Source organism: Martes martes (genome assembly GCF_963455335.1).
Source record: "Martes martes genome assembly, chromosome: 4".
Classification (NCBI taxonomy): Eukaryota; Metazoa; Chordata; class Mammalia; order Carnivora; family Mustelidae; genus Martes; species Martes martes.
Window position 1 is genome coordinate 117,823,316 of NC_137891.1, and position 27,993 is coordinate 117,851,308.

General features: G+C 37.8%; 2 long non-coding RNA genes across 3 annotated transcripts in view; one reads left to right on the top strand and one right to left on the bottom strand.

The window, feature by feature from the left end:
• Positions 1-27,993, top strand: part of LOC308341799 — a 93,740-nt gene that overhangs the window by 2,854 nt on the left and 62,893 nt on the right. The window contains exons 3-4 of one of the 2 annotated variants that reach the window (XR_013966724.1): positions 7,980-8,161; positions 27,539-27,744. The exons of the other annotated variant lie outside the window; for it this stretch is intronic. This is a non-coding gene — a long non-coding RNA (uncharacterized lncRNA). Of the gene's footprint in view, positions 1-7,979; positions 8,162-27,538; positions 27,745-27,993 lie in introns of those variants that run through there. 2 annotated transcript variants of the gene reach the window in all.
• LOC308341800 lies at positions 13,194-27,827 on the bottom strand. Its single transcript, XR_013966726.1, has 5 exons — positions 27,678-27,827; positions 27,360-27,585; positions 22,791-23,008; positions 14,309-14,374; positions 13,194-14,028 (listed from the first exon to the last, which is right to left on the bottom strand). It is a non-coding gene; the product is annotated as an uncharacterized lncRNA (long non-coding RNA).

The following is a 27,993-nucleotide window of genomic DNA, read 5'->3' on the forward strand; positions in this document are numbered from 1 at the left end:
TCGTATGAAAAAAGTTCTGGACAGAAAATAATTATGTCCATTGAGCTCTGAGGACACGGAAAAGGACTTAGAGACAGTGAGTGTGCCATTGGCCAACTGATGGATTTGGTTCATTTCAAAGGAGTAATGTAAGGTTTATTTACTGTGCCGCATCTTGTAACTTACTTGTTAAATGTATTCAGGAAAGATGGCTTTAGTGATTTTTCTGGAAACTAACTAGTGGGTTGTGAGAGATAATTAACAAAACTTCCTGTTTCTTCTCTTGGAACAGATGGATATTTTTGAAATGCAGCAGAACACTGAGCTCAGTTTGAGGGCATGCATAGTTGAGTTGCTTCTATTTGTATAATGAGGTGCTACTTGCCTGTATTCCAGAGGTCTACAGCCTTTTATCTGCAGAGTCATACAACTGGTTTCCACGGGACTAAGCAGCTAAATGTAGCAGCCAATATTGGCTTCAGAACCAGACTTTTAAGGACACTGCCCCAAAGCAGCACCTTTTTTCCCCCCTCTGGTTTTTTTTTCTACCTGATAAAACACATCTCATCTACCTTATTATCCTAGCTATATGGGTGCCAGCATTTGAAAATGGCCTAGTTCTCTGGGTGTAACTTCCTGAAAGGGCAGATATGAAGCAAAGGTTCATTGCTTAAGTGTCAGGGTTTGGAATCTAGAATCAGTAAAATTGTTAAAAAAACAGGGCGAGAGAGAGAGAGAAGGAGGGGGGGAGAGAAAGGACAGCCCATGCACAAAAATTTCCCTGTTGATTGAATATTCAGATGAGAACTGCTCCTAGTGGTTTTGGCAAATGTGGATCATTATAACAGAAAGCAGGGGCTTTTAATGGCGTTTTCATGTTTCTGATATATTTCTTAGACCCAAATGACCAATGTAGGTGTAAATTCTATTGATAACTATTGAGAGAACATTGCATCTTTATCTATTTGCTCTTTATGAGGGGAGAATTTACCATGAAGCTAATAAAGCTTGGCCTTTTATTTGCAAGGACCCCTCCCCAATTCTTCCAACGAGGAAAGATAGGAATCTGTACGTAATTTTGTACTGAGTTTTCTTAAAGAGTCCCTTCCCTCCCCCAAAATGAATAAGGTTCACATCCACACAACCTAGATCAGCTCCTGTTTGGAAGAAGGAGGTAGAAAGGGCTTTCTGGTTTTTAGAAGATAAACGATGTCTCAGTAGTTTCTGTGGGAGAAGGAATGTGGTTTGACTTAGCCCACTGTCTTTAACTTAACTTGATTGCAAATGAAAAACCAGACAAAAGGATGGAGAAATGTAGAGGGAGCCATGAGACTACCATGAAATTTGAGAGCTATTCAATTTTTTACTGTCTTTGAGCAAGAGAGATAAATAATGGGGGCTTATGAAAGCTGCTTTTGGTTGTAACTTTGGATGGTGAGCTCCTTGAGGGCAAGCTGAAATAAATGTTCAATTTGCATTTGAATAGCTTGCTGAGCAGTGGTCTCCAACATCAATATTTAAAAGAAGCCATAGTGGCTCATTTAGATAGCTTGGGTCCTTAAATAACTAAAAGAGAAGTAGAGCTTAAATTGCTTCAAGCCAAGTGATATATTTTCTGACTCGTACACTATAATAAAGTGTAAGAATACACATTTTGGGTAAAATGCACATATAGTCCATTTTCTTCCTTACTCAAAAAAATGTGGATAGCATATTTATTATTTAAAGTCCATATACTTACTGTGATATTAAGCTCTAATATAACTTTTCAGTTTTATCTTCTACCACCCAGCATTCCTCCTATCCATGTTCCTTTCTCACCAGAACACACAGTACCTCCAAATATTCTGCCCTGTTTTCACACTGATTCTTGAGGTTGAATGCTTTCACTTCCTACTTACCAAATACAGTGTCTTACACACAGTAATCCTGTAATGAAAGTCTGTTACATTATTACTTCATCTATGGAAAAAAAAAAATAGCACTTGCTCCAGGCAAGCATGGAAGGATTTGCTCCTATACTGAGCATAATTTTTTAATGCTTGTTTCAGGAAGAAGTCCATATTCTTTGATACACAATACCGGAAATAGTTTTGAATCTAGTCTTTGCTTCCTTCTCCGGTTTCATCTCTTACCATCTTTGTTAGTTGTTCATGACTTGTCCTGCCTCCTGGCCTTCACACATATTGCTCAGAACACCTGGAATGTTTCTTTTACCCCATCTATTTCAACTTCCTTCCCTTGACTAATTTGTTCTGGTCCTTTAAGGATCACTCAGCTCAGGGGTCACCTCCTCGGTCACCACCTCTCACCCAGATTCCCCCCACCCCCAGTCCGCTGCCTCCATGGGGTTCACTGTTCCTTTTATAGGCTTTTATGTCCTCTTATGGTTACTCTATAATAGCAATGATCACATTTTTGGGGGGGGGAGGAAATTTGCTGTTTATTTAATTGTATTTCCTCATTAGACATAATAGTTCCTGAAGAGCATGATGTCTTATTTACTGTGGGATCCCTGGACAAAATATAGTGCTCAACCCAAATATTTATAGAATAAATATATTCCAGTTATCTATAGACAACTAGTTATGAGAGTTATAGATATAGACAAATGCATTTTGCTTACATATCCTTGAGTTCATTAGAAGAAGCTTGCTAAAGTGGAGAAGTGTTACTATATAGCACTTATACTGCCAAAAGTATAAGTTAGATGTCAAGAAAATTCTCATACAAAGTGTAGGCACATATCCCTTCTATCTCTCCTGAGGAAGAAAAAAGCTGTCTCCTGCTGTTACAACTCTTATAGTAATACGTTAATATCACAGTGGGTAACATGTCTTAAAAGAATCAGAAATTGGTCCAAGGACACAGGGAAAATTGCTACTGAAAATCATTTAAGTTTTTGTACAGAGAAGCTTTTACGATATCACCTAAATGAAAAAAAAATGTTTTTAAAGCTATATATCAAGAGCTACATTCTACATGAAAATGAAAAATAACAACAGAAGAAGAAGAATAGCACTCTGTTCATTTTATTTTTTTTTTTAAAGAAAAGAAAACCAGGGTGTATTTTGCCCTTTGAATCCTGTTTTCTTGTAATAAAATACTTAAATACTTAAACTTGTGTTCTGGTGTTACTGAATCTGTACAACATATTCTTATATTTAAAAACAGCATTGCAGAGAAATTGGTGCAGTTGTTGTGTTTCAGCTGGGTCACCCAAGGTCACTTCAAGCATTCTAGCAAGATGGCAGACTGAACACAAACCGTCTGGAAAGAAAACTAAAAAAAGGAAACAACCAAAAGAAAAAGAGGGATGTCATTGATAGATGAGTTATTTCGACAAATTTCTGAAAGATAGAAGGAGAATAGAAGCCTGTTGATGACTTGTTTCTCTTCTTAAATTGAGAAAATGGTAACCCAGGAGAGTGGAGCAGGAACAGTGACAATGGAAAGAACTGACCTGCCAGGAGAAACTCTAAAGGAACTTTAGTTCAGAGTTAACAAATAGAGCTCATCCATCCAGATATTTCACCCTCACTCATGGGTGTGCTTGAAAGACAGAACAGAGGGAAGGAAATTATCAAAACAATCGAAGAAAAATATCCACAGCTGAATAGAAAGACACAAGTCTTTGTTCCTGAAAAATCCCAACCAATGTTGAGATGAATGATTGCAAAAAGACCTACACATCTAAACAGCACCATGACACTTCAGATATCAGGAATAACCAGCATGTCTGAGAAGCTTCCAGAGAGAAAAATATATGTCAGAAAGAAAGGAACAAGAATTAGGTTGACAGGTGGCAATCCTAAGTATGTGGGATCTTGAAGACACCAGAGCAATACAAAACCTGCAAAGTTCTGGGGGAAAAATTAGAACCAATCAAAATATGAAGAGGAAAACAGCCTTTTTCAAACACCTAAGGACTTGGAACATTTACTTGCAGGCAGTCTTGCTTAGAAAATTATTGTGTACTCGGGAAAAACGAGGGTAAATATCCAAGAAAGAGAAAAATGATCATAAAAGAAGCTGTGGAACTAAACCAAGAGTCTAGAGAAAAGATATTGCAGTGACAATTGAGCTGAAAGCTTCTGAATTCCCCCTGGGAACATGACTCCAGGAGGAAAGGAATAGATTTTAAAGATTAGGTAAATGGGTTAAAAGGTGATGTCATGAATGACAGGGGTGAAACAGGCATTTTTCTTCTCTTTTAAGAAAACAACAAAGAGAATTAGAAAAGGGGAAACAAACCAAAAAAACTGTACAGGAAAGTCACAATCCAAATAGGAAGCAAACCAAGGTGTAGCATGAGTTTCATCTCTATAGCAATACAAAATAATAATAATAATAATAATACATGTGACTTGCATGTTAGAAATATTTTCCCTTGAGTTGCCTGGTCATATAATATTGGGTCCTGTATCGCATAAGGTTTGGTTACAAGTAACAGAAATCTCTGAATATCAGAGGCTTAAGGAAGATAGGTTTATTTTTCTCTTGCATGAAAGAGGGAACTTTAGAGTTGATATGATGGCTTCAAGATGATGGAGGATCCCAGGATCTTTCTATCTTGTTGCTCTGTCAGCCTCCACCTGTGGCTTCCAAATAAAGGTAATTGTTAGAAAAACCCACATAATAACTATTAAAAGAAGATGCTCTGGAAGTAGAGCTAGGATGGAGCCGGTCAGAGCAACAATTGTTTTTTACTATTCACTGGTTCAGTGTATATATATATTTTTACCATGTACAAGTATTATTTTGATTAAAAATAATACAAAAAATAAAAAAAGGGAAAGATTCATTTTATATTCCTTTAGTTCTAATGCCACTTTCTCAAAGAAACCATGCTGATTGCCTTTCTGAAATGTCACAATCACTCTTCTTATCCCTTAAGAAACTCTCCAGTTCATTATCTTGTTTTTACTTTTCTTCATTAGCAGTTGTCAGTATCTGCAATCTTGAAATTTTATTTGTTTATGTCTAAGTTGACACCTCCTCTAACGGTAATGTAAGTTCTATAAAGAAAGGGGTATTTTAAAAATTGTTCTTTTCTGTGTCTCCCATCCCCACAATAGTCCTTGGACTATAGTAGGCATTTCATACAGTTTCATTGAATAAATTAAACACTGAAACAAATATTTAGAAGTCACAAGGATCAGAGGGAGATAAATAAGAAGTTTGGACAGGAGCTTATCTATTTATTTATTTGACAGAGCACTAGTGGAAGGGGGCACAGAGGAAGAAGCAGACTCCCTACTGAGCAGGGAGCCAGATGTGGGGTTCGATCCCAGGGATCATGACCTGAGCTAAAAGGCAGACACTTAACCAACTGAGCCACCCAGGTGCCCCTGGACAGGAGATTTATCTGTAAGAAACCTATAGTGTATAGTGGTATTAAAAAAATATATTGTAAGAAATGCTTTAGATCTAAGTTTCACAAGATAGCATTCTAGTTTACTGAGGTATTTTTGCAAAATGGTCTCTATGATTGAAACAAATTTGGGAAATGTTACATGCTATATATACCCTAGAAGACTTATAATGGTACATTGGTATAGAAAAAGTTCTGAAGAGAATTACAATAAATAAATATATTTGCTTAACTCAGCATTGACATGAACTCTTATGTCATAATAATTTTACCAACATCTTTTAGAGCTAGACCTCCATGGAGCATATTTTCAGAAATGCTGCTAAATGTGTTACTTAAAGATCACATAGGGCTCACTGTATGTAAGTTTTAAGGAATTCAGAGAAATAGGAACAATAAAGATTCAAATGTGGTGGGGCAGTGATCATGGGGTTCTTGTCATAACATGTGAAAAAAAAAATAAGAAGTGTGAATTTGTCCTCATACTTCTCTCTCTGGACAAATGATTGTGCTTGGAGAGAAGAATGTTGGGATGGAACCGCATGGGTGAGTAGAGAAAATGGCTTGTCTTTTTCACACACACTGAGGGCCAGGCTGTTAGCTACTTATTAAACTCAGAAGAGAAGTTCAAGGTAGTGTACTTGCACAAATATATCCTCTCATTGTTAAATCACTCTACTAGAAGCACATGAAGTACGACTGAGGCTTTATAAAAAGACATGAGAAATTAAAGCAATCAGAAATATTTAACCATTCTGATATACTTTGTACTCCTCCAAAACATTCACAAAGGTCTCCCAATCCTATGTTTATTTCTAAAGATTGTCAAATGAATTAATGCGTTTTTAAATTATATGTCTCTTTAATTTTAATTTTCTTAGCATATGGTGGGGGTTTTTTGGTAACAATTGAAATAGGTAGTTACCTTCTAAACTCTGCCACAGCCTTATCATTATGTTATACTAATCATAATTCCCAATCATTTTGGTCATGTTTTTTGTGAGTATCTATTTTATGGATCATAATTATAGTATTAAGTGCTTATTAAGTATGCTTAAGGATTCTTTTCATTACTTCTAACTTCGGGGGTAAATTAAGATTAGTTTGTCCGCTTCACTGTTTAGGAAACAAAAATTTTTAGCTATTCCAGTTAAATTTGGTCTATTAAAAAAATCCACAAAGGATTTATCCAATAACATCACATCTATTCTTTTTTTTTTATCACACCTATTCTTAAAGACTCTCATATTTCAATTTTATTGACCAATTTTCAGAGTGGTTAGAGAACAGCACAGATAAACAAGGGTTTCTTATTTTTTTCCTACAGTTGGGCCCCCACATATGGAACTCAAGTGGTTGACTCATTTAAGAGTCAGTGATTCCACTTTGCTGGGCTTTTACATCAAAACATTATGTACATGGAAAAGCCATTTGAATCTTCAGTTAGGGCTCATTCTGGACTGGCCTCAAATCAAATCCCTGACTTGGGTTTTGCCAGGAAATTTCTCAATCTGATCAGTGCATACATATCGAGCCATTTGAAATTCCCATTTTTATTAGCTCAAACTGGTTGACTCTCAGCAATTTAATATGTTCAACCTAGTAGAGGTAGTAGAGCCCAAGAACCATCTTAGCTCCCTCTGTCCCTAGGGCAAACTAATCTTACATGCCACCTCTAGCTGCTACCCAGTCAGGTAGCATATTTAACTGTTTCAGCAAGAAAGAAGTGGTAGGACTTGCTCTGGTGTGAAGTGATAGTTAATTTTCCAAGTCTGGCCAAAACTAAGAAAACACTATTCTTTTGGTGGATGAGTGAAAATGGAAACCTAATGGCATGACCAACTATCAGATGCTTGATGAATATCACTTCTGCCTGTTGTGCTGAAAAATCCCACGTCCAACAACTTAAAGAACTTTAAAGAAAAACTTGCCATGGCCTATCTTGTCTTTCTCTGGGCCAAAAAATATTTTAAAATCTGATTTGATTGATGAGTTACATTGTGTTCGAATGTCTAGAGTATGGCAGAAATGCTGCTGTGCGAATTCCTCTGGACTCACCTGGGTTGCTGATAGGTCCGCACAGGGGCTTGGCACTAGGTGATATGAAATATGAATGTCTTGTCATGCTATTTTAGCTAACCTCAAGTAAAAAAGCATCTGAAACATCAATATTTTGGGTCAGACTTTCCTAACTTTAGGTCACAGAAGTGAACATTTCAAGGTTCCTCAATAAATTATTATATACCTTTGACTCCATGAAGACTTGCACTCTACAGAACTAATCGGTTGTGTGGGGTGAAGATTGGAGAACAATGTTCCTTGTTGTTGAACAAGAGAACGGCATGATCAGATCTCACTGGGAGCAATAAGAATAATAGATTGAGCAATGTTGCAAATTGTATTTTACACAGATAGAAGCAACATTATATTCCCACCCAAACTTCTACATGCATGCCATGCCCCCATCAAGAGGTAGAGTACACATTCCCCTCTCCCTAGTTTCCCATCCCCAGCCTTTGAAACTGGGTGGGTCTCTGCAATTGCCTGGACCAATAGAGTTTGGTGAAAATGACACTCTGTGACTTCTAAGGCTAGGATACAAAAATGTCATGCCCTTCTCCCATAGGACTCTCACTCTTGGAATCCAGATATGATGGCATAAGGGAGTGTCCAAGAAACCCATGGAGAGGCCCACAAAGGAGAACTAAGGATCATTGCCCAGGGTCCTGGTCTAGCTCTAGTCAATAGCGAGCACCAACTGGCTAGAATGTGAGTGGACCGTTGTGAAAGTGGATCTTCCTACCCCAGGTGAGCTATTACAGCTGCTGTGACACAGAGACATGAAGAGCCGTCTTCACCGGGGTCCCGGCCAAACTCGAGATTCATAAGCAAAATAATGAGTTACTATTGCTTAAAGCACTATATTTTAGAGTGGTTTGTTACATGCAATAACCCAAACAGCTAATTTTAGTCGGCCTTAATTGAGGCACAGACAGTACCCAAGGAGCAAACTGTGCCTCCTCCTCAATATATTCCCCCCCTCAGCTTTCTTCCCCTGGTCTAAATCATCCCAGTTCCCTCTGCCTTTCCTTATATCACTTACTTCTTCTTCATTGTTTTGATTACTCTTCCCTAAATCCCCTCTCAGGTTTTAAGACCCCAAGCTAGACACATTATGTTAATAAAGGCTTGATTAAAGCTGAGAGTAATTAGAGGATTAAGTGTAATTCCTACATTCTATTATCTTATTTATAGAACTTGATGGCAGGCTCTAAATTTTAACAGCAAGTGCTGAATTTAGGACTTAACCTGACACCGTATTCCTTCCAACTTCAACAGACTTTAACATTTTCTGTTTAAATTAAATATTGCCAGCACCCAGAAAGTTATACGGGAGACCACAACAAACGCCCACCCAGTATCTCTTGTATCAACTTTTCACCTTCACCATTTTTGCTATAGATTAAAAAGACAACAATAAAATGCAGATACAACTGACCAGCCCTCTCTGATTCTGTTCCCTCCCCCAGAAAAAAAATACTACTGTCCTCAGGGGGTTGTTCATCATTTCCATAACTGTTTCATACAATTATGATACATGTTTATATCCATAAATAGTATATAATATTGCTTTGTTTTAAACATTTATTATAGATGAAAATTTTACATATCCTTCTGCATCTTATTTTTTGGATATGTCCATTTTAGCTCCTATGTGGTATTTTATTGTGTGACTATAGCCGTAATTAATCAGATCCACTGTTAATAAACACGTAGGTAGAATCATATTTTTATTGTCTCAGGTCATGCTGTAATGCACATTCTTGTACATGTCTTCTTCTGTACATGTGAAGAAGTTTCCTTAGGGCTATACCTAGAGGATGAATTGAGAGTATTAAGGATACACACGACACTGGATTTAGAACATATTGACAAATTTTTTCTTTGAATGTGTTTCTGCCAATTCAATTTCCATCAGAATTGTTGAAAATTCCTGTTCCTTCAAATTCTTACCAAAATGTGGGATTATAAGACTTTCTGATTTTTGGCCATCAAATGAATATGAAATGCAATTTAATGAGTTTTTCATTTCTTTGTTTACTAATGTTGTAGAGTTCTTTTGTACATTAATATTCTTTTTCTATTTCTCTAATTGATTTTTGTCCTTTTCTATTCATTTGTAAGATTTACATAAAAATCTTGCAGATTAACTTTTTGTTAACTATGTGTGTTGCAGATACTTTCTGTCAGCTTCATATATTGCATTTTAACTTGGTTCAATGTCTGTTACTGAACTGAAATTTTAAAAACTTAATGTCAACTTTATTTATCTTTTCCTTTATGGTTTGCATTTTTTTCTGTCCTTACTAAATGGGTCTGTTCCTTCCTGGAAATCATTAAGTATCTTCTCTATGTTTTTTCCAAATGTTTAACCATTTACTTTTTACATTTGGATCTTTCATTTTTTTTTTCCTAATTTATTTTTGATATGATGTGAAGTAGGAGTTGATCTTTTTTTCTATCTGGATAATTCATTGGTTTTGACCATGTTTTCTTTTTTTAAGATTTTGTTTATTTATCTATTTGTCAGAGAGAGCCTGTGGGCAAGCAGGCAAAGTGGCAGGCAGAGGTGGAGAGAGAAGCAGCTCCCTGCTGAGCATGGAGGCCGATGCGGGGCTCGATCCCAGGACCCTGGGATCATGACCTGAGCCAAAGGCAGTGGCTTAACTGACTGAGCCACCCAGGCGTCCCTTGACTATGTTTTCTGAATATTTAGTCCATCTTCGCTGATCTGTAACACCATCTCAGACATAAACAACATTTCTGTGTAAGTGTTTGTTGATTCTGGTGTCTTTTTTCTGCTTTCCTATTCTGTCTAGACTTGTATCAAAGTCACTGTCTTAATTAATGTAAGTTTATTGTAATATATGATAGAATAAGTCTTTCCACCTTATTTTTCAGGATTATGTTAGTGATTCTTGTTTTTTTTCCTTTTCTCTGTGAATTTTAGGATCAGCTTGTCATGCTCATCAAAAATACTCTTTGGGATTTTGATGCAATTAATTTGTGATAAAATTAACATCTTCATAATTCTGAGTCTCTCCATTCATGACTGTACTGTATTCTACCTCCATTTATTTAGGTCTTTTTTTGTTGTTGTTCCCTTATAAGTTTTAATAATTTTATCCATAAACAGAGTTGATTCTCATTATTCATGGATTTCATATTTGTGAATTTGTCTCCTTCCTAAAATTTATTTGTGACCCTTGGTCAATACTCACCGTACTTTCATGGTCATTCACAAACATGTGCAGAGTAGCAAAAAATTTGAGTTGACCAAGATACATCCATGTTCCCAGCCAAGTTCTGGCAAAGTGATGTTTTGCTTTCTTGTTTTAATTCTCATATTATAAACATGAGTATCCTTTCTGCAGTTTCATACTTTTGTGCCCTTTTTTGGTGATTTTACTGTTTAAAATGCCCCCCCCCCCACCCCAAGCATAGTACTGAAGTATTACCTGGTGTTCTTAAGTGCAAGAAGGCTGGGGTGGGCCTTTTGGAGAAAATACATGTGGTATATAAGCTTTGTTCAGACATGAGTCATAATGCTGTTGGCTATGAGTTTAGAGTTAATGAGTCAACAATATATATTTAAGTGAGGTCTTTTAAAACAGAAACACACATGAAACAAGTTATATATTGATCAGTCAGTCAAAATGTGACCAGAAACTTTCAGGAACCCTACCTTGTATTTCCCCTAGGAGCAATGGTTCACTATTTGCTACTTGAGTGTTTGTGGCAACTTTATAGAACATAATGACTATAAATAATGAGAATCAACTACATCCTAAACATTTTTTATTATATTTATTTCAAGATACCTTGTATTTTATGTAATTATAAATAGTATCTGTTTTTACATTATATTTTCTAATTTGTTTTCACTGGTGTTGACTGTATTGATTTTGACATGCTAATCTTGTGTCCCAACTTTGTCATTATACTACTAAGCTGTGTGAGTCTTGGTGAGTTTATTAGCTTGCTGGGACTGCCCTCACGAAGTACCACAAACTGGGTGGTTCAGAACAACAGAAATTTATTGTCTTACAGTTCTGGAGGCTAAACATCTGAAATCAAACTCTTGGCAGGTTCCTGATCCCCCTCAAAAACTGTAAGGCACACTTTCCTTTCCTCTTCCTAGCTCCTTTTGGTTGCTGGGAATCTTTGGCATTCCTTGGTTTGTAGCTGCATGACTCCAATCTCTGACTTTGTTGCCACATGGCATTCTTTCTTGTGTGTGTCTATGTCCAAATTAGCCTCTTCTTAAAAGGGCATCAGTCACATTGGATTAGGGCCCACCCTACCGAGGTCATCTTAAATTGATTATAGCTGCAAAGATCTGATTTTCGATAAGGTCATATTCACAGGTTCTAGGGGGTAGGGTTTCACCGTATCTTCTGGGGAATGTAATTCAACCTATAACAGAAAGCTATTTTATCTTTCTGTACATCAGTTTTCTTTGGAAATAGTAACTGTGTTATTCTCAATCTAATAGCATTAGATTAGTTAATATTATTAGTTAATAATATATGGAAAATACCTAGCACTGTGCCTGGCCCACAGTAAGAATACAATATGTATTAGCTAACTAGGGTCACTTGGGTGGCTCAGTCAGTTAAGTGTCTGCCTTTGGCTCAGGTCGTCACCTCAGGGTCTTTTGATCCAGCCCTGGGTCAGGCTCTCTGCTCAGCGGGGAGTCTGCTTTTTTCCCTGCCCTTCCCCCTTTCCCTCCCCTGCTTGTGCACTCTCTCTCAAATAAACACATAAAATCTTAAAAAAAAAAATACATGTCAACTAGTTAAATTACTTTTATCTAATCACTTTTTTGAACACTGTTCCTGGTTTCAATAGTTTGTCTGTAGATTATTTTGAATACACTCTATAGATAATCCTGTTGTATTGAGATGGCAATTTTGTTTTTTCTGGTTTTTATACATTTTATTTTACTCTCCTACCTTATTATTGTAAGATGTCCATGATAATATTGTATAAAAGCCGTGATAATAGGATGATGGACATCTTGTTTTGTTTGTAATTTAAGTGAGAGTTATTCTATAATTTTATAGAATTTATTAAATACAATGATTGCTATAGATTTACAATGATGTCATTTCTCAGGTTAAGAAAGTTTATTTCCAGTTATAGTTTTTAAAGGGGTTTTTGTTTTTAAAGATTTTATTTATTTATTTGAGAGATAGAGAAAGAGCATGTGCTCAAGCACACACAAGCAGCGGGTGGGGGGAGGGGGAAGGGCAGAGGGAGAGGAAGAAGCAGACTCCCCGCTGAGCAGGGAGCCTGATGTGGAGCTCGATCCCAGGACACTGAGATCGTGACCTGAGCTGAAGGCAGAGGCTTAACCAACTGTACAACACAGGAGCCCCTAAAGGGTTTCAAAAATAAATTTTGAATGAGTATTAAATACTTTTAAAATGCATTTCTTGAGACAATTATGGTGTTTTTCTCCCTTCAATATCAAGTCCCAAATTCTAGGAACCAGCAGCAAATGAAAGTTTGGGCTATGGGTTAGGAGGTGAGTGAAAAATAGTTGAAATCAGACTGGATTGAGAACAAAGGAAGAAAACACAAATTAAATCTGAATGAGTGTCTTATTTTGCAGGTGCAAAGTGTTTGGATGTGGAGGACTAGCTTAGAGTTGGTAATAATAATTAGTCATAATAATAATAATAGCCACATAATAAGTAATAGTTCACATTAACATTCCTTACCAAATCTTTCCAACACAATGGAAATAAAAGGACATACGTTTCCTTTTGTAGTTTACAAAGTACATTTATTTTTTGAGCTCATTCTAAAGAAGCACAAGCATTTAAAAAATCTGAAATAATGGAAGAAAAATGTTTATAACACTTGGACACAGGAGACAATATAATTCCAATTTCATGCTTAGTCACAAAATCATCCTAAATAACTTGTTGAAATTCAGTCTGTAGTGTGGTATAAATTTTGTCGTGGCCAACTCAACCCCAGTGGCTCAGGCTCCATGTGAGTCACTGGGAGGTTGATCATTCCCTCCCCACCCACCCCTGTTCTTTCCTCCTAATCAAATAATTTTTATTGTTATTTGAAAGTTCCTTGCACTGTGATAGATCATCTCTTTGGTATACGGACAAGGTAAAAACCTGGCTCAGGTCCATATAAAACATTCTGAAACCTATTTGTGATGACCGTTTGGACAGGCTTTGTAGCTGATGTATCTCTTTAGATGACAACTGGGTCCTGGCCTGAACTTCTGTACTCCTCTTCTGTTTATACCATCAATGAGTAATCTCCTGTTGTTTACACCTCAGGGGCTGGTTGCCTCTTGACTTCAAATCCTCAGAGTGAAAAAAGCAGAGGGGAAGCGAGGAGCTCATGGTAATCTGGAGTCATTTCAGAGTTTCTGTGAAGTGAGAAAAACTCAGCGTAGTTTACTTCTTTACTTCTGAGCTATTAGTCCTAGTTGTTGGCACCAGAGTTATCCATGATTGAAGGCTATAAGTGCAAAAATCAGAAGGCAATTCAGGCATCTTTCTGGTCGGGTTTAGGACATGCTTCAACAAGTTCCAGTGGAAAAAGGAATATTTCTCTCTGCTTACAACTTGTTTTTCGGGTTCCTACAAAAAAGCAAATGCTCTGTTAAGAGTTACAGATTATACTGAACTTGTCTTCCCATTTTCTCCTTGCCCCTTCCTTCTTTCCTTCTTTCACCTTTCCTCTTTCCCACCAACACACACCTCGCAGGGGTCCATCCTGTATGTCAGAGATGGGTGATATGTACAAAGTACCTAGCACAGTGTCTAGCTTACAACAAGTACTCAGTCAGTGGCCACTACCCCTAATGAGAACATCGCAAATTTTGGTGCGATTCGTTATCACATGCAGTGAGCACCTTACCAAGGAGAGGTTTCCTCATGATGCCTTTTTCCGGTTAGTAGTTGATGTTTGTGATAGCACCGTTCACTGGTTGGAAAAAGGACAACGACAAAATTATGCAAAATCCAATTTCTAATGATGTTTCCAGAGGGTGGGTGAAACAAAATCTCTCTGCAAGTCTTGATCTGAACATTGGGCTAATGACGACATGTGGCCATAGATGATTGGAAGATTGTAAAAGGTTAATGGGTGACTCTTTAAAAATATATAAAGACTTTTTTCCCCCCAGTTTGGAGGACTGCTTTTTCTAAGTTCGCACACAAATTCCTTTTTATAGCGGGTAGGCTGCCTTTCTCAGCTGCACACTGTCATTCCTAAACAATCCTAGAGCTAAAAATTTTAAGTGCTGTCACCCCAAATTGCTAGACAGAACTTACTCTTTAATTTGTCTGTCACTCTGTCTGTCACTCCCCTTGCACTTTGTGGCAAGGCATTGGTTCAACTGTCATCCCTTGAGTTCCTTTCCAGTAAAAAGAGAGGGCCTGTTTTACTCCTGTGATGACCAGAGTGGTCACCTATAGCTGCCCATGGCTATTTTGACCTTCAGCTTTGGTGGGGGGGGAGTCCTGCTGACAAAGTACAAGTAACAAATCTTTATTCTTTTTACATGAATGATCCCTCACCTCAAAACTGTCAATTAGTTGTAAAGACTCAAAAATTGAGAAGCAATGATGGGGATAGATTTAGAAACTGGTCACCCCAACATTTAATTATGATTGTACTTTAAGCAAATGACTCACCATAGCGCTGAGCTCAGCAATGCTTCACAGAGGTAGGTAAGAAGTGCATCTGGCTTCCCTAATGGAGGATGTAAGGAACTTATAGATCAATGGGTGGGAAAGACCATTAAATAGCTAATTACTCTTCTTGACTTTCACTGATTTGGTATATCTAACCTGGGGGAAAACACTTGGAGGGGAATAATTTACTGTGTTCGCCTGCCTTTTTCTCACTCTCTGAGCATGGAATTTCTGGAGGCAGAACCTGCTAAAGGACGCTATCGGGTTCCACGGGGAAGGAGAGACTGTGTCACAGTCAAGGCTGAGTGATAGGGTCCCAAGAAAAGTCAAAAGTAAACTTTGGTTTAATCTCTACTTCCTGATAAATCCTTTCTGATTGTTGCAGGAAGTCTTTGGGTGAGTGTAGGGGTAAAGAAAAAGCATCTCCTGCAGTCCAATGTTATGACATTATCTCTTCCTGCTCCCAAATGGGGATCTTTGACCCCTGTCAATGTGGAGGTACATCTTCCTCTCACCTGCATCTGCCCTGGCACTAGGCCACAAAGCATGTTTGGTGTGTGTGTGGTTTCTTACAAAGACCTTAATAATGCAGGGTTTTGTTCTGTGGACTCTTTGTATACAGGGTTCTTCTATCTGTGATTTTGGATTTAGACTCGAGGGGAAGGAATGGGGTGCAGGTTGAGGATGATCCTGGTGCTCTTCTCTGTCCTGTTCAAAGACCACACTCTTCTCTAAGCCCCCTCCTTAAGGTTGGCACTTAGTTTGACCTCTGTGCCTCCTTGACCCTCTGTCCATATTGTCATGTTCTCCACTGAGCTCAAATTCTACATCCTGGGGGATGAGGGGAGATAAGGCTGATCTGCAGTCCCACTGCCCATGAGACAGAGCCCCAGATGGGTTTGATTTTGCAGTGAATGCACATCTTGGGCCTTTGTTCTGGGACCTCTGCAAATGACAGCCATCTTTTTTTAGTGTTATAAATGAACAACTTGATTTTTAAAACAAAATTATTCAAGGAAAGAATATGAGGAGAGTTTGGAGGACATAAAACATTTTAAATACTTCATCTACTGATGATTTCATTTAAAAAAATATGTCAAGTTTTGGAAATGTGAACAGGGTAACTTTTTCTGGATCTTTAATGGAAGGGTCAATAGTTGGAGAATACATACCTACCTCTGCAAAAGTTATTTTTCGGATAACTCTCTAGGAGGTGGCACTATTAATTTTATGTTAGTCTTCTTGTGTAGAATGTTCTAAAATAATGTTATTCCCACAGCTCAGTTTACATTTGTCCCCTAATCTCCCACCCATCCTCCCATGTGAGGAGCTAATATTTTTCTGACTGGCTTCCTTTTGTCTCCTTCTCCTCAAATTTCAGTCAAAGTCCATTTTGGGAACTTGTGCTTATAGTTTAGAAAACTTTATTGATGAGAGGCTTTGCTCGAATATATAATTAAGGAGTCAGAATTCTATGTCCAAGATGCTTTTTAAGTGCCAACAAAGTGTTTTAATTTACATACTGAAGTCTTTGTTTTGTTCTTAAACCTTTTGGACTTGCTTGATACATTTATCAAGTATGATTCCAAAAGTTCTTACGTGGGCAATGTGCAGTGTGTGCTTAATAGATAACGTTAGTAAACTCACACTCAATCATAACACTAAAAGCCACTTACATCTGGATTTACTGGCAATAAAAAGAGACATTACAGAACTTTGGGAATTTGATCAAGGCGCCAAATACTAGTCTTAGATTACAAAATTGTAGAATCTAACTACTTGGGAAAACAAAGCAATCAAGGACAGACTTTTGGTAAAAGCTTTGCACTGTAGATTAATAATTAATGTGTTAAATGTACTTTGTAATAAACTCTATCATCATGGATTACTTTTGATAGCTAAATTAGCAATGATACCCCAGTGTGGCTTCATTGACTCAGGCTTTCAATTTTACTTGCTAGATTTATCAGGTTAAATGACAATGAACCTATTATAGGCCTATTTTAACTTGTTTAGAAATCATAATTAATTTAAAAATATTGATGGCGACTGCAAAAATTATACAAAAATTGGCAAAGTAACAAATAACAGGGAAGGTCTTTAAAAGAGAAAGTGGCATAATCTAATTTTAAGGTAAATAAGTAGCATTCAGACGGGAAAAGCATTTCAAAGGAGATAATTAATGTTTTTCATTCAAGAGAGTGTTGAAGGTAGTGCTATCTGATTATTATATGTGGATAATAAAGATGAAATATTCAGTAAGTTAGTCTAAAAATAGTCAAAAGTTTCAGAAACAAGTAAATCATATCTTATAATTTGTGTATATATATATATATATATATATATATATATATGAATTATGTTACACCAACTCTGAGGTCAGAAATTAGAAGTAGCCATAAGAATTAAATGTTTGGGAGACTGAGAAAAATATCCATTGTGATGTGTTTAAGTCCAGAACTCTCAGCATTTTTTTCAGAAATTGAATATAAATCCCACCAGAATCCTTTGGAACACACAGAGAATGGCAAACCAAATAGACCATCTCTTAGAAAAGTGAATTTTATTTCCTCAATCTTTGCCTTAACCTTAAGGAAATTGCATTTATTTCTATTTTCATAGGGTACTCCACTTTCAGAAGAGGGATATTCAAGGGTCATGCTGGAGTTAAGGTACAGGGTTACTGCAAAAATCTGTAATTCATCACTTGTTTTGAGAGTCCCTTTTTCCCTACCCCCAAGAACAATAATATCACACACACTTAGAACTTTACTTGTTGCAAAGGATTTTTGTTTTTCCATTGTATGATGTTCATTATTTTAAAACTCATGCAAAGCAATACTATACTTTTATTATGGTATTAATAATACTATGTATTTATTATGGGTATATGTAAATAGATTATCTGAGAAATAACAACAACAGTGGGGACTTCCATAGAAGAAATAGAGATTGAAGTCTTTATTTGAAGATCAAAGGGGACTGAAGCCACAGCGCATCCTCACACACACTATTTTTTTTTAGACTGGAAAGATTTGTAAAGTCTTTCCTCTATGTTCATCTCAACTAATAGTTGAGAACATACTATATTTCAGCTACTTGGAATACATCAGTGAACAAAGTCCATGACCTCACAACTGATACCCTTGTGGGGAGCACAGACAAAAAATAACAGACGTAAAAACCAAGTAGATTAAATAGGATGTTAGAAGATGATAATTAGTATGGAGAAAGAAAAAGATAAGTGTGGAAGGAGGTGAGGGATTACCCATGGGGATATTTGGGTGAAGAGCTTTCCAAGATGAGAGATCAGTGAAGGCCAGATCCTCAGGGTTGGTGTGCCTGTCCCCTCAAGGAATTGCAAGGTGGCTCATGTGGTTAGAGCAGAATGAGGAAGAGATTAAGTAAGTCAAACAATACAAACCAGGGTGAAGTCTTTGGTTCTTCCTTGAAGGGAAACGTGGAGCTATGACAGGAGTTTGAGCAGAGGAGTGACACAATCTCACCTGAGTTTGAAAAGCTCTCCCCAGCTGTTGTGTTGAGGTAGAGTATAGAGGACAAGGTTCTCAGGGAGGCCAGTCAGGAGCTCAGGCACTAATCTGGGGAGAGCTGAGGTGGCTCAGACCCAGGAAGGTGTAGTGGAAATAGTGAGTAAAGGACACAGTTTGAACATATTTTGAAGGAACAATGGACAGGATTTCCTGAGATTGGATGAGGGTAAAAGAGAAGGACGTAAAAGTGAAGAGGAAGGTAAGGTAAGGGTAAAAGTGAAGAGAAACTCCAACATTCTTTGACCTAAACACCTGGAAGGATGGAGTTGCCATCAATGGAAATAAAGGGAAGGCTGAGCCACCCAGACATCCCCGAATATTGTCTTTAAGTATATCTAGGTCAACAGCCAAGTAGGAAATGCGATGTGAGAATCTGGAGTTTGGAAGAAGAGTCTGGAGTGGATATATGTGTCTGCATTTGGGAATCATCAACGGGATGATGGTGTTTAAGGCCCTGAGGTGGATGAGACTGCCAAAGCAGTGAGGGGAGGGAGAGAAGAGAAGATCAGGGACCCTGTCTCTCTTCATGCTGCAAGCATGAAACGCACACTTAGTGAGATAGCTATGTAATTGCAATATCGAGCAAGTGCTATGAAGGAAAACTTCATGGGGCTCTGGGGTGTAAGATGGTCAGGGTGAACCTCACACAGAATGCGGCCCTTTCAAGGAGACTGGAAGGAGAAGTAGGAAAGAGTCAGCCTGAAGAAGCAAGAGAGGTTGAGTGAAGAGAACCAGGGCAGAGCAGTTGCATGAGCAAGCGACCTGGGGCCATGGGGGCCTGTGCACGTGGAACAGAGCCCGGGTTGGGGGGGTGTGGGGGATAGGCAAATGTGGTAAGAATTTGGTATGCCAGGGGGTGGGTGACATGAAATGTGGTTGAAGGGGAAGGTAGGGACTGGATTGAGCAAGGGGCTGCAGGTCACATGAGGATTTTGAACTTCCGAGCAAATGCTAGAAAAAAAAGACTATAAAGCAATGAATCAAAATCCTTTAGCAGAAAAGAGGTGAATAATGAAGAGGACAGTGTAACCGAAGTTTCTGCTTAAAATGTGTGTTAAACACGAGGGAGAAAGCAGGATGAATGAACAGCAAAGTGGCAAAACAGGCTCTTCAGGTACAATGACTGAAACCAAAACAAGGTGGGATTGTGAGTAATATTTAATTTTACGGCCATTTCATTTAAAAAACCGAAAACCTCACAAAAGCTGGACAGGAATAATAGAAAGCAGGTATGGTGTGGCTGGAGATGTGACCCCCACATTGAGAGTTGTAAAAGCCTTTTTTTAAATTGGAAAGCAGAATGACACCGGGCGTGTAAAATAATGAATGATATGGAAGCAACCAGGTGGCCGGCCCCGTTTGTCCTCTGTTGTAATGTTAGAACAGGTCATGGTTAACGAGTGGTGACAAGCTGTTTTCCATCTACCCTGAGAATCCAAAAAGAAAAAAAAAGAGCCTCTACCAAGGATTGAGAAGAGGTTGGAGCAAGAATGTTTTGATATGACGATACGTGATAATAAATTTTGTGGGCTTGCCTTTCCTGAAAGTCTTTAGGAGCCGGACGGACTGCAGGTTGACAATGTTTAAAATAAGTTAAATACAGTGAATCTTAGGGTGCTTTGCTACTTGGACTTATTTGTTGTAACTGCCCCAAACTAGGAAACCGTTCCAGGAGGCTGGAATGAGGAGACTTAGTAGTTAGCACAGAGGGTGAGTAGGGGGAGTTTTGTAGGAAGAGTTACTGGGGCAACGAGGGGTACCTGCAAAAGCACCGGTGTATCATTCAGGGAGTTCTGTGGGTTCTCCCACAAAATATGCAGTTAAATTTGCCAATTTGGTAGGCGGAGTCTCATCTGCTTGGGAAAGTATACAAAAGCAGAAGGACGCAATTCTTCTAGCCCCGTGTTTTCGTGACTGTAATGGATAGCTAGTCCTGAATCAGAGGGAAGATCTTAAAAACCTTAAAAACCAAGTAAGATTACTTGACAACCAAATACTAAACAATCTTACAGAAATGTCTTAAAGAACAATCTCATTAGCTCCTTCCTTCCTCCTTCCCTCCCTCCCTTCTGGCCTTCCTCCCTTTGTTCAGAAATGGTAATTGAGTTCCTTCTTTGTGCCAGGAGCAGCACTAAACTTTTGACTGCTCCTTATCCTTATGGAGTTTCCTCTAGTGGGGAAAACAAATAGTAAACAAGGAAATGAACAAATCTGATGTGTCCTATGAAAGAGGGAGCAGTAACGATCAAGCTGGGGCAGGGGAGCCATGTGAGATCAGGGATTTAGGGAGGTTTTCTCTGGGAGTTTACATTCGAACTAACACCTGAGGATGAGAAGCTTACAGTCTGAGGCTTTAGATCATCCCCGTTCACATGCCCTGTGCTAGGTCAAGTGACTTGGATGTAATTTTGTTCTTTTAAAAAATCTTACGTGGTGAAGCTTTTATGTCAGTTTATGACAACTTTTAGAAAGCCTCACAGTCCTGTTACTTAAGTTATAGCTTCCATTTACTTGCGGGCATAATTCTTGATCATCTATTTTTAAACATCTTAATGCAATGGAAGCCTGGTACCTGTAACACTTAGAGTTCCTGGTACAGGCTCAATAGGAAAAGAATTGTTTGCTAAATAAAATGTTCACCAACAGTTTGCACGTTTAACTGTAGGGGGAGTGAATATTCCTAATAGGAAAAAGTCCACTGCAAAAAATGAATCTAATGGTTACTAGGGGTTTGGAAATATCATCAAAATATAAATATTGCTATATTACCAAGATTGCATATTATTCTGTATTATTAAATCATAAAAAACTCAACCTTTATAGCAATCAGGTTTTGAATGCTCAATGTTCTCATGCCATTTAACTGGAACACATTTTTCTAGATACAAATGGATATATTAACTTCTATAAAAGTGTTATCTTTTTACAGTATATTTAATTCAGATCCAGTTTCTATTTCCACTAAAATAATTGCTTATAATACACACATTCGATTTTATATGACTAATTAGAACAGTGTATGGGAAAAAATAGGTTTGCAGGTAATATTGAAATTAAATATGTTAATCTGTACCTCTGTGTGCACATTTTATATGAGCTTTAATTTGCCAAATAAATTATAGTTCTGTGTTTATAAGGTGCCCTTGAAAGAGTGTCCTATTTTTGAGCACTAATACCATGGGGAAACAAATATACAAAGCTTTTAGCTATAGGCTACACTTGCATAAATTAAGGCAAGAGCTGTTGGTTGGTAAGTAGAGCTATGGTATCCTTAGCTTTTTAAACACTCTGAATTGTTAACACAATTTTTTTAGTATGGTTACTAATATTAAGATAATAAATAATATTTAGTTTCAATATCGCACCCTTCAGCCAGGGCATAAATTCATTTTGAATGCTGTGTTGAATTAATGTATAATAAACATACTGCAGTTTGCTATCAGGAATTCTCAATGAAATGCAGGAAGTCAGTTCTTTGCTTATGCATTAGCACTGGCAGTCTTGCTCTGTTTAATTTTAGCTATTTATAAAATTGCTCTACTGACAGTCCTCTTTATTTTAATGTGATTGTTTTAAGGTTAACCAGAAATGGTACAGTGTGTTTTCTGAAGTAGGTTATAGTGCTGATGTAGGAATACGGGTCCTTCACAAAAATCCCTTTCACAATTAGCCACCTGCAACCAGGACACCCAGCTGCCTAATTGGGTGAATTGTGGGGTTTCCCGTGGGGCAGGCAGGGGCTTGCTAAGGAGCTGTTGAGTATCTCAGAAGGGAGCTGGAGCACGGAGGACTTGGGAAAACAATGTTGCTGATGGAATTAGATTCTGATAGCAGTGGCGGCAATTGCCAACTACTTCTGAGACAAATGACAGCTGTATTTAAAATGTTATTTATTATTATCTAATAGGTTGGCTCCTTTTTATGACATTTAAATAACTTCTAGGACTTTCTCTTTAAAAGTGGCTCCGGGGCTTGAATCTTGATGGAGTCCAGTGTATTCCCCAATTGGACCCAGGTTTGCAACCCAAGGGAGTAGTAAGGAAGTCTTCAAAAAGGATAAAAGCTTATGTTACTCTGTATCTGTCAGCTCAGATTACCAAGACAAAATATATAGATTGGTTGCCTTAAACAACAAGAAATTCATTTTCTCACAGTTGTGTAGGCTGGAAGTCCAAGATCAGGGTGCCAGCATGGGGCGGTTCTGGTACCAGCTCTCTTTCGGGTTTGTAGCTGGCTGCCATCTTGCTGTGTCTTCACTAGCAGGGAGAATGAATGCGCTCTGGTATTCTTATAAGGATGTTAATGCTCTTGGACCAGGGCTTTTCTCTTATGGCCTCCTTTAACCTTAATTACTTCCACAAAGGCCCCATCTGCAAATACAGTCACATTGGGGTTTAGGGTTTCAGCATATGAATTTTGGCAGGACACAGTTCAGCCCATAACATACTCTAAATTATTTAATATAGGATTTTTTAAAATAGGGGTTTTAAAATAGGGAATCAAAATGGGAGGCTTTTGGTGCCAAAGAACCCCTTGGCAGTTTGGTAAGCCTATCGACTCCCTCTCAAAATAAAGTGTTTAAATGCATAAAGTAAGTTACATAGGGTTACAAAGGAGACCAATTATATGGAAAGGCAGTTAGCAAAATATTAAGACGTGATTTAGAAATATGTTTCGTTTTTATTAACACATTAGTTAACATGCTCTAGTAGTTTGTCTAATAACTACCATAATTTTGATGTAGTGTTGGATAAAATGATATTTTGAAATATTTGTAGTAACTGTAATTTGAAAATGTTTGTGATTTTTATTGGTGACAAAATCACAGTCCTGGTAATACCATTGTGAGCGGTTCCTAACATCCATAATGGAAGGAAATGTAACATTTTAATCAGAGATAATGTGATAAAAGTAAAATTTTTGTTTCTGTACAAATTCAAAGACTTTCTTACTTTTATGTATGGACCACAAGTTAAGAACTCCTGGACAGGTCACTTTTTGAGACGTGTTTGCAATGTTAAAAATCTGTTTTTATATTACTAATGCTTATAATCATAAAAAAAATGTCAGCTATTATTATACTTAATAATAGAATTATTCATAGTTTTTGTTACAGTGTAATGTGGTTTTAAAAGAGTATTTTAAAATTTATGGTTTTCAGCTGGGACTAAAATTGGTGTAAGAAAAGGTTAAAATGGTAAAATTATTTTAATAACTAACTCCATTTATAAAGGAATTTTTACAGCATGAAGATCCATTTTTAAATTCACTTGCCAAATACAGGCATACTTCCTTTTTGTAAGTGACTGATTTAGGAAAGCCATATATTTTGCGGGCATTGCTAAAATTCCCATCAAAGAAAAATAAATCTGGGTTCACTCTCTATGAAATAGTGCATCTATGATTTTATCTCACGGTAGTTTCTCAGCTTGGTCCTTTCAGAAAAGGAAAATATGTAACCAAAAAAGCAAAACTATTTTCCTTACTGAAGACAAAAGACTGCTTCCCCAAAAAGCCAATATAAGAGGAGGCAGTATCTTCAAGAAGCATGATTGGAATGTTGAGAAGTCCTGCTTGAGTAGAAGCCCTGGACAAAATTAAGCTCCGGACACAGAATTTGGGGTACTTTAAGAAATTTTGAAATAGCCAGCCCACCTTACGGGACAGAAGTTTGATAACATAAATCACTTAAGAAATGCTTCAATCTGAGCCTAACCAGGCTGGGCATACCCAGACTGCTGTTTCCTTTAGTAAGTACCAATTACCAAGAGGGGATACGTTACAAGAAAAGGAGCCAGGTATATTTCAGGTCAAGTCTGAGGATGTCAGGTCTTTTCAGTGAAATGCGCATTTAGTATTTATGACTTCCTGTTCTGTGTTCTGTTCCCAGGATCCACAAAAAATATTTAGCTTCCTTATTTGTGTCTGTCTGTTTAGATATTTCATCATCTTACAGAAGACCCTGTAGTTGTCATAATGATAGTTTGTATGATGCCCAAAACTTGCTTAAGAAATGTATCTTTATTATATTTGCTGGCCAGATGATGAAATCGAGATGCCAGAGGTTTAGCGGTTTGTCCAAGACCACAGCACTGGGATATTGCAGTGTTTGAACTAGAGCCTAAGTTCTTATGTCTGACTCCCATGTTCTTTACACCAGACGATGTGGCCTTATTTTAAACCTCTTTAAGGAATGGACAGTGTCTCACATGAAATCACATTTCAAAAAATATCCAATAGACCTACTTCTTAATATTTGGTCAATAAGTGTAAATATAAATATTTGGTCAATAAATATCTAATAGCTACAGTGTGACAAGGTAATATGCTTGGCACTGACATTACGATGTGACCAAAACAGACATGATCTCTAAGTGAAGCTTACACACAAGTGGGATGGGATGAAATATAAAATTATAGTAATGACAATGCACTCCATGTGGGAGGGGCTGGGTTTGCTTTAGTGGACGTCAGTATCTGAGCATATTGAGTTGTGTCCTTCATGGTGTTCTTTGCACTGCATATACACGTAGCATTGTCACTCAGAATATGGGAATAGGTGGTTTTCTGCCTGGGTTGAATCCTTGTTCCATCATGTGCTTACTCGTGTGATCTCGGCCAAGCTTCTTACCCTCCATGTCCCTCAGCTTCTTCATCTATAAAATGTGATAACCACAGTAGCTACCTCAAAGAATTATTGTAAAGAGATAATGCACTGAATAGTCCCTGATACATAGAAGTGCTTCATAAATGATAGCTGTTATGATTTTTGTTGTGTTTTCTTCCCTTAGTGTATGATGAGTATTCCCTTAAACTTGCTCTTACAGCTTGCTCTGGGTTGATGTCTATAATTAATACATGCTAATCCTGATGCCATCGCCACTGCTGTGGTCCAGGCCCTGACGTCTTGACTTTGAAGAAGAGCATCTTTGCAAGTCTTGTATCAGTGGGATCTGGTCCATTTCATAAACCTCTGCCTAAGGCCTGTGTTAAGACTCAGCTTTTCACCTTTAGTCTTAAAGGAGATGGGCCTCATATCTTTGTTGAAATTCTGCAATATGCAATTTGAAGTTGAATTGACCTTCAAGCTGACGAAGTAAAATAAACAGTTTTATAAATGAAAATGGCTAATCTGAAATAGATCACAGCTAAGAACTTCATTTTTTATTCATTCTCTTCATACAAGGTTGATATCATACAAGTGAACATCTAATATTGTGCTTCATTGTAGGTCTCACTGAAGATGCAGTTAGAGGAAATTAAGGACACAACAGACCAGCAGAAACCAGAGAATGTGTCTGTAGTCCCTTATATCAAAGAGTTATTGAATTTAAGTGTAGCTGCGCTTAATTAAAAAAAAATAATTACTAAAATTTTACTGTTAGATTCTTTTTCTTTTGAACTGTTCTGGGTTCCTAGAAATTGACTTAAATTGACATTTTTAACTTTTTCTTCTTTTTAATGTGGCAGTGTATCACAAAGTTTAGGAAATCTGCCCGAAGGTGTAGAAGATTAGGTCCTTCAAACTCAAGTCTTTTAAAGAGTACTTTGTAGCAATTGAAAATCTATTATTGAGAGGCCAAATATTTACCAGAGAAAATATAGTAAAAGAAATTTGTAATAGTGGGGAACATAAATCCCAGCATCTGAACATCTCCTCATACTTGCCGACAACTAAACCTAGTGGCTTTGCACCAAAGAGAAGCTCCAATATTGGTCTAAGAGCTTGCTCTTGAGACTTACTGAGCAGTCTGGGCAACGACCCCGCTCGTTCTGGTTTTGAAGGTCAAGTTCAGGAAAGGCAGTGGACCTGGCTGCCTTAGCGGGGACAGGCTGAGGGTAATGAATAAGCACCATGCTTGCGGCTAGCTAGACTGTATGGAACCGTGCAGTCCTATTCTGTATGTTAACACCAAGACCGATGGCCTAGAAGAGGTGTCCCCTGCACATTTCCAGAGCAACCTCCAACTTGCTGCAGATCCTCACACATACACATATACATGTACCTAAAGCTGAGCTTGTGGGAGGGCATTTGCGTTGGAACGTTTTAAAGGTCTGAGACCCTGTCTCACTCACATGTTGTCCTCTTGGTTCTTGATTTTTTAAAAGAGATTTTGTTTATTTATTTGACAGAGAGAGATAGCAAGAGAGGGAACACAAGCAGGGGAAGTGGAAGAGGGAGAAACAGGTTTCCCTCTGGTCAGGGAGCCTGATGCAGGGCTCAATCCCAGGACCCTGGGAATATGACCTGAGCCCAAGGCAGACGCTTAACAACTGAGCCACCCAGGTCTGCCTGGTTCTTCATTTTTGGCTCCAGAAACTTACAACTCTGACTGTCCTGGGAAACATTGTTTATCTCTTTTTGCTATTTTTCTTCCGTGTGTCTTAGAAATGCAACTCTTCTTGATTTACCCAAGTGGTGCTCATGTCTAATCTTTCTATTAAGCTGACCATATCAGCACTTTTAATATGATAGTTCTGTGACTTTACATATAAAACTTACTAAATAAAGGTTTATTGAATTGAATTATACATCGTTTAGGGTAAAGTATGTTCAAAGGATGCACCCATCTAAACCTAGCAGTGTTACAAGTATATCTAACTAAATTAAGCCCCCAAATTGTGTAACAATTGAAAAAAAAGGGGGGGGAAATTCTAGAAATTGTATCAAATATAGATATGGATCCAGTTAATGACTTAAATTCTTATCTAAAGTCCTACCTTCTTATATAGTCTTGATATTCTTGGAACACTGAGTTCCTGTGATGTGTTGTTTTTTCCTTTCACGTTTTGTGTTAATGTTCCAAGAGGGAGACAACCAAAATATCATCGTTGATTTAAATCTCTCCGGAGACACCCAGTACCACTGATCGTCTCTTCCCTCTGATTCTCCTCTGCAGAAATTCAGTGTCCAGATGTTTCAGAATCCAGATGGCCTATGAATCCTCTATCACCCAGAAAGGAGGAAAATATGCATGAAAGTGGAACACTGAAAAGAAAAAAAAATAATTTAGTGTTGGCAATGTAATGGTGACATACAGGGCTCAAGGAGAAACTTCCTTTCTGAAAGCAGCAACTTAATAAAATGCATGTTGTAGGCTCTATCAGAAAGCCAGATTTTCATTCCTGCCTCTTCTTTCCATCACCATTAAGAGGCTTGCAGAGAGCCACACTGTTTAAAGGGCAGACAGCATGGAAGAACTATCATGTACAATTTAAAGTAGCAGCTAAAATTGGAATGGTCACAAGAAAGCCTGTTTCTTTGCAATTAAATTGACAAGCTGTCTATGATTACCCTAGGGAACTTGGCAGCTGAGTGATAAAAAGACTGCAGAGTGTTGAAAGGTCTAACGCA